Here is an 8,360-nt window from a genome sequence, read left to right as displayed (position 1 = left end):
GTCAATATAATTGGGACAAAATGGATTTTTAAAAATAAAACTGATGACTCAGGGAACATCATTCGAAACAAAGCAAGGTTGATTGCTCAAGGGTACACACAGGTTGAGGGGGTTGATTTTGATGAAACCTTTGCTCCTGTTGTCCGCATTGAGTCAGTCCGACTATTGCTAACTATTGCATGCTACATGAAAATCAAATTGTTTCAAATGGATGTTAAAAGTGAATTTTTGAATGGTACCTTGTGTGAGGAAGCGTATGTCAGACAGCCTAAAGGATTTGAAGATCCACATAATTTGAATCATGTGTACAAGTTGAAAAAAGGCTCTCTATGGTTTGAAGCAAGCACCACGTGCATGGTATGACAGACTAACAGAATATCTTCTTGAAATTGGCTTCAAACGAGGTAAGGTAGACAATACTCTTTTTATTCAGAAATCCAAAGGTGAAATTCTTATTTGTCAAGTCTATGTTGATGATATAATATTTGATTCTTCATCTCAAAAGCATGCTGATAATTTAGTTGAATGCATGTCATCTACGTTCGAAATGAGCATGATTGGTGAGCTAAGTTTTTTTCTTGGCCTCCAAATCAAACAAATGCATGATGACATCTTCTTGTGTCAAATTAAGTATGCCAATAATCTAATAAATAAATTTTCTAATGAGAACACCAAGCACATGAAGACACCTATGGGCTAAAATGAAAAATTATCCAAAGATGATGCTGCCGAAAATGTTGACAACACCTTATACCACAGCATCATAGGATGTCTCCTGTACTTGACTGCTATCCATCCAGAATTAATGTTTAGTGTTTTTTTGTGTGCTAGATACCAATATAATCCTAAGATTTCTCACTTAAAAGTCGTAAAACGTATCTTACTATACATAGCCGGAATCATTGACTTAGGATTATGGTATACTCACGAAACCAACTCAAATTTAGTAGGATTCTCAGATGCTGACTAGGCTGGGAATTTGGATGATAGAAAAAGTATTTCGGGAGGATGTTTTTATCTTGGAAATAACTTGATATCATGGCATACTAGAAAACAGAACTGTGTCTCACTTTCCATTGCTAAATCCAAATATGTGGCATCGGGAAGTGGTTGCACTCAACTTTTGTGGATGAACCAAATGATAGAAGACTGTGGACTTAAGACTGAACCCTTAGTTGTGTGCTGTGATAATTCTAGTGCTATTAACATTTCAAAAAATCCAGTACAACACTCTCGAACAAAGCACATTGACATAAAACACCATTTTTTTCGAGATCTAGTAGAGAAAGGATTGATTCGGATGGAGTTTGTGGATACACATAACCAACTAGCCGACATGTTCACAAAAGCATTAGATTTTGAGAGATTTTCCAACCTCAGGAAGTCTCTCAGCATGTGTTCTGTCTAAATCATCATAGATGTTGTCGCAGATTTTACAATATCTCGGACAACACCTAACATGCATGTGCATTTCTAGCACTTAGACATACTGCATCTGCATACATACTGTTATATGATGTGTTATCACAATGTTCCATAATCTTCTGGTGCACTTCTAAACTTAACACACTTGGATATGCTTAACAATCTGATTAAATCACAAAGCAATTGAAGGATGATCATGTACTCCATGACATTGTCCCATACGAAAAGTGATCTGACAAGATAGAGTAAAAAGACAAATCCATTATGCATATTGCATATGCTCTGTATCAGAAGACAAGATGAGAAAAAGCTACCTAAAAGAGTCCAATAAAGACTGTTCTTTTAGTGTGGGAGCTACCTCTTCTGAGTTTAATACAGAAAGAAAAACATAAGAAGTTGGAAAAAGCTACCTAGAGGAGTCCTAAAGAAGACCGTTCTTCTAGTGTAGAAGCTACCACTTCTATGATCAAAAAGTTGTAAAGTCTCTAAGTGTGCAGAAAAATCGAAATAAATTTTGAAATTGGACGTGTTGTCAAAAGATGTTGCCAACATTTGCGAAAACACTTCATCTGTGAACATATCTCATATTTGTTTTCATGTTTCTATTTCTGTTACATTCTGTTATTAGGCATAAATAGGTCATGCATAAACATAACATTGTGAATATTGTTGTGTTACATGGACATGAGTAGTTCAACAAAGTACAATTCGATGAAAATTCCGACTTTGCGAAAAATCGAATTCATATGATCGTTGATGTCTAGTATAGTTAAATTCGATGTAGGTTTATTTCTAGAATTTTTGAAATAGTATTGTGCAAATAGTCATCTCAGTCATTGCCTGAAAGGGTTAACGGATATATTTTACCGTTTCATTTTTTTACCGTTAAAATACGGCAGTTTCAGATCTCTTTGTTACCATTGTACTGATTGTGCATGATTATCCTTTAATTCACACTTATTTTATTCATAATCCCCATCCTAGGCATTTCCTTCTCATAGAAAACCCTCGAAAAATTCTGTGCAGAATCTGTTCTCTGAAATTTCCATTCGCATCTCTCCCTTAGCGAAATTACTCTTTCTCTGCAATCTTCGTGACTCTCTTTCTTACTGATAAATTATCCAATGGTAGGAAAGGGTTTAGATCGTCACGATATTCGAAGCGAGATGGGACACCGCGGAAATGTTGCTTCTCCCTCACCAACATCTGCAACAACATCTCCTGTAGAGCCCTCCATGGAAATAGTTCCTGTTGCAGAACAATCCACATCACTGGAAGTAATCGCACCGGGCGAACCAGGGAATGCTCTTGATGTTGATAATCCACCAATAATTCAAGTGTTCAGTCCTCCGCGTCAACTAGTTCGTCGCTCCAAAAGACAGGCAGGGTACAACCCTTATTTTACCACGTCAAAGCGTTTCCGTCGAAAGGGTGAGGGGCCGAGCCGCCCTTCACTTGCTGATCCTGATAACACCTCTGGTGATGACTCTGCTGATGGTGACAATGAGTTTGTGACCAGCAAGAAGAGAGTCTCTCCGTCTCCAGACAGTAGTGCTTCCTCCAGTGACTCCTACTGAATCTGATAAGGACGCACCGCCTATTCCTCCACCAATGCCCTCACCATCCCGTGACGAGGAAATCACGTTGGCCCAATTTATGGCCAACTTAAAGAGTCAACAAGCTATAGTTCCATCTGGCTCCATTGCTTCCGAAGAATCCAGTGCCTCTGTTGATATGAGCCATATTGATGCACCTGCCCTTATGGATGTTGTATCAGATGATGAGAACACTTCAGACAACATGGACCGCAGTGATTATGATCTGGAAAGCAGGTTCAACACCCTGTTTTACACTGAGAGAGCGTTCTCCCAATGGCCCCTTTACACTAATCGGGCCTTTGTTGAAAAACGTAATATTGACATGGAAGCCTTCTCGAGAAACAACTTGATCCAGTTCCTCCAATCACGAGGAATATTGTCTAGGGTGACTGCTGTGTTACCATTCTGCCGGAAGCCCGTACTAGAATTTTACGTCAATATTTCACTCAGCGTCGATGATGAGAGGTCAGCCAAATATGGTCGAGTCTTGTGCGCAACAGAGTGTACACCTTCAATCCATAGATCATAAATGGACACTACAATACACCTGCAATCGATGAAGGTCCTCAACCAGATCTCAATGAAATAATCTCTGTTCTGACTGGTGAACTGATTCAACAATTTCCTGCACATCCAGAAAAAGTCTCGGCTGCCAATCTTACCTCTTTGTATTCAGTGCTTCACAAGGTAGCTTTCCGGAACTGGACCCCATCCACGAACACCACGGTAGTTACAAAGTCCCAGGCCTTAACTCTGTTTGCAATTGTGAATTGCACTCTGAATTTTGGGCAGCTGGTCTTCAAGACAGTTCTCCAGTATGCTGATGGAGGGATGAAATCCTCAAAGTTACCTTTCCCATCTCTCATTTATGGTATCCTTGAATCACAAAGATTTATTCGGGACATCACCAAGCAATCAACTGATACCAGTGAGCTCCTGAAGATTGTTCCTGCACTATTCAAAGGTCACAGGAAAGTTGATCTTCCTTGGACTGATTCTCCTTCAGCACCTCCTGTTTCTGGTATTCCCCAATGCTCCACTTCTACTCCACCGCAGATGGTTTTGTGAATTTCACTCTGGCTGAAATTCACGTGCAAATTGATCATGCCCTCACCAAGATCTTTCAAGCTAAGGCAGACATTGCTTATTATGAAAATCTTGTGGCCAACCACAGGATACTTTTGAAAGTCGGTGTCTTTCCTGGACGAAAGGGGGAAATGGTGATGGTGATCAAACGAAGACTTCTGAAGCTGGTCAATCTGGGACCAAGGAAACTGAAGAAGAAGGTTATGAAACAGATGACTAGCCCAACTGGTACCAAGTCTCTTTGAACTATGTACTTATGCCAGGAGATCATGGGTTCGAGACTTGGGGAGGTATCACTCCACCAACCTGGTGTGGTGAGTCCTATGAGTAATGACGCATGTGGAAAGCCCGTGAGGGAAAAATGCCCCAGTGGGAACCCAAGATGGGACAAGGCCCCCGAGGGAGCCCAAAATCGGGATAACTCATGGTCGTTACAATAAAATGCTGCCTTTTATTGTAATGACCCGACACCACTCACCCGCGATCATTACTCATAGGACTTCTCCAGCCCAGGCAGGAAGAAGCCTCTGATGAAGAGGATAATGGGAATTAAGTGTTTTGGTTAATAGGCGATATTTTTTGGATGTCTTATTTTGCTGATGTTTCTGTTTATGATTTTTTTCTCTGCGCCTGATGTATTTACTTAGTGAATTGTTAATGAAATCAATGCAGGTGTTATCCCAAGTGTTGTCAATATTACTAACAACACTTATGCTAACTTTGTTTTATTCAGGGGGAGAAAAATTCTTTAACTCAGGGGGAGATGATTTGAGCTAAACAAGGATAAATGGTGTTTGATCTCATTTTGTCCAAGAAAGGCAAAAAGGGGGAGATTGAAGGGAAATAATATTTTCGAAATTAATTGATATAATTCCTTAGAGTTAAATTATTTCCTTAAAATTATCTTTTCCTTGTTAAGTTGATTTCATATACTCTCTTGTGAGATTTTGTCTTTCTAGATAATGAGATAATTATACAAATATATTCTAGATATAATATTTATAATGATGATATGGTATCAATGTTTAAATAGAATTTATTTCTAATTAAATTCTTACATTCCTTATAAAATAGGTTTCCATGTGGAGATACAAGTCTACATCTATAAATAAGAGAGCAAGGACATCATTGAAGCACTCTTCTCTCTCGGCTTCTTCATTGAGACTAATCATACACACAATTTCGCACGTCGTGAAATTTCAGAGAAAGATATTATCAACGTTGTGGCTGCTTTGAAGATTGTCGTCACACGTGTTATCTTGAATGTTGGGGACATTTTCAGACAACATACGTAACGAAGTTGACTGAAGATCGTTTTCGTGGCTTCTCTTTTGGCATCACGTTTTTGCTTTCTTGATTAAGTTTTTATTCTTGTTATTTGTTTTAGAAAGCGTTTATTTTCTCAACTTGTTGAGGAAATTGATTTTTGTGGAAATCACTAGTGATAGGTTTTATGTAAACAATTTGATTTTCTAATGATTAATTTTTGCCCTTGAGGCATGTGCAAATTTAATCTTGTCCATCTGTTTACTTAAAGCGAATTTGTGTTACAAACTTTAATATTCCGATGCATGTTGTCTTAAATGTTGTAACATTTGAAACAACACTTAATTATGATAAAACACAAATTCATAACTTTACTACTAATGTTGATATATTTACACATATCTGTCGAACAACATTTCTTACAATCATAATTTTTCCTATAATCAGATGAGGAGACTAGAACCTACCACATCTCTCGTAAATAGAAGAAATCGTGACCTCAAGCTAAGAGACTTTTGGCATAAAATATCACTATATATCAGAAGGATCGGTACCTTGGCCTCACTTTTATCCAAATCTTGGTATGTTGGAATTTTTTTTGTGATTGAAAACAACTTATTTTAAATTTTTGAGTGTTGATCACTATTCTTTCGTGACTGATTTTCATAACCGAAAGTAGAAAATATTATTCTTGAAGATGGAGAAGAACAAAACTTTTAACATACTATATACCAACTACGTAACCCTTCCTCACTCGAACAAAATCGATAAATCTTGATCAGAATAGGATTACAAAAAATGTGACAGTATTGGTATAAAATCTTCAAATATTTTCATTAATTAATCACTTTGCTGTTCACTTATTGTGCCAGTTGATTTGTCTTGCTCCTAGTGAAAGTTTAGTATACTCCTTTGGCCACCCCCAAGAAAAGTTTTGATTTTGTGACCAAACGTGAACTTAAGTGGGAAATGAATTTTTGAACATTTATTATTTTACAGATCAGGACTCTTAAGAAAATAAATTCCAAGTCAATGAGTCAATCCAGGCATCTGAATAAATCTTACCTTAGTTCTAATCCATCAAGAATTTTGATGACGTTTGGTGGAACATCGAATAAAAAAAAAGAATTGAATATTATTAGTCATATTTTATTCTTTTACATCCTTCGGCTTTCAATCGAGATTGGGGTTACTTGATCTTTTATACTTGGAGTCCAATTATTAGTGAGTAATTAGATTAGCTAAAAAAATTATAGGTAAAGATTTAAACCAATCATAAAATGAATTTAACCAAAAAAAAACTCAATAGATATATTAGAACATATATGAAATCCTTAACTCTCAAGTCACCTCTGAATTTGTTCTGAGGACCACCTGATGTTGAATATTTTCACTCAAAATTTCATCAAATATTTATCATTTTTAGTGTGAGTTTTGTGACTGACAAAAAGAGCTTTTCTGTACAGATTTTATTCAAAAGTGTTTAAGTTGTATACTATAAAAGTTTCACTAAGACACTTGATAAGTCCTACTAATGTAGATAGTTTCAATCTATCAAAGTCTTTTAGTGAAATCCTCATGGAAACAGAAGAATAAGAGACATAGAAGATATATGTCATTCGAACTTCTACAAACAAGTCTTCGTGCAATTATCTTTCTGCATTTCATTTATTTTTACTATATGTTGATTTTTGGTCTGCTGATATTGAGAAGCTCTGGTTTATTGAGTTCAATTGGACTTTTTCCTGCACTGAATATTCAAGTTGTATGTTGCACTCAGAAGATCGAGATTTAATCTTGGCTGCCAACATCAGCTGGGATACCTTAAGCTCAAAAGAAAAAAAATTCTGATGTATTTAAACATCATATCTCTAAAAATATCTACTGATCCTAACATTGTATGTTTAATCTTGTTGGGTGCAATAATTGTCCATGCTTAGTGGAGCGATCGAACCGTGATGTTTGAGCTGCTGTGCGGTTTAAAAGATTTGAGTTGCACCATTACTACCAGCTATAGCTTTTGGTAAAGCGGTAAGCACTCGGTCCTACAAATCTTATTTCGATATTTAATTATTTTATATCTAAAATTTTATATTAGACTTTAATTTTTGCAGCATTGGAAAAATTGTTAGATGCAATGTACTTGAAAAAGCTATATATATAGAAACCCATCCTGGAAAATTAAAGAATAACAACCCAAAATACTATAAATCATACTAATTGCCCAAAAGCTTAAAAAAAATTTGAGGTAATGTTATTATTTCGAGTTGAACAGTTAAATTCTTCAAATCAACATCAAATTCTTTTTTAAAGTAATGTCATTTATATCATTAATGCCGTGTTTTCTCCAATTTAGTTGCAAGCCTAAATTGCATGAACCTCTAAAAATATATATCTGACGGAACAAAATAATCTTTTCTTTAATAATTCTTGCAGCTTTAATATAGAAAGATTCAATTCAGGCAAGTTCTTTTGTGCTTCTTTTAAAAATCGGGGACCAGTCAATTTATTCTGGTGATATCCCAATAAGAATTCGGGTCAACATTAACCCGGTTTATTACTTGTATAGTCCGAATCAAAGCCACTTCCCGGGTACTCTCCTCAATTACCCGGGTATTACGCCTCTTCTCGGGAAATCATCTTCACAACCCGGGCTCTCGAGCCAATAGCCGGGATCGCAAGCAAACACCCGGGTACACTACTACCCGGTCCACCTCGAGAATTGCACCACACTTGAGTGTGATTGATACATGCCGTCTAATCTGTCAGAACCACTTGAGCTTGGAGTGTCCTAGAAGTTATCAGAAGCTACAAGTATGGGTAGCCGACTCGCCATACTTAGTAGGTGGCACGAGGATCGAGGTACCTACCCCATTTTTCTACTATAAATAGCAGGTATTAATGTCAATTATAGATTCTGAAATCCTTAAACTCTCAAGCACTTACATATTTCTCTCAAATATTGCTTGTGTTCATCTTCCACTT

Source organism: Primulina tabacum, chromosome 4 (assembly GCF_025594145.1).
Source record: "Primulina tabacum isolate GXHZ01 chromosome 4, ASM2559414v2, whole genome shotgun sequence".
NCBI classification, from domain to species: Eukaryota; Viridiplantae; Streptophyta; class Magnoliopsida; order Lamiales; family Gesneriaceae; genus Primulina; species Primulina tabacum.
This window is presented reverse-complemented; position numbering follows the sequence as displayed.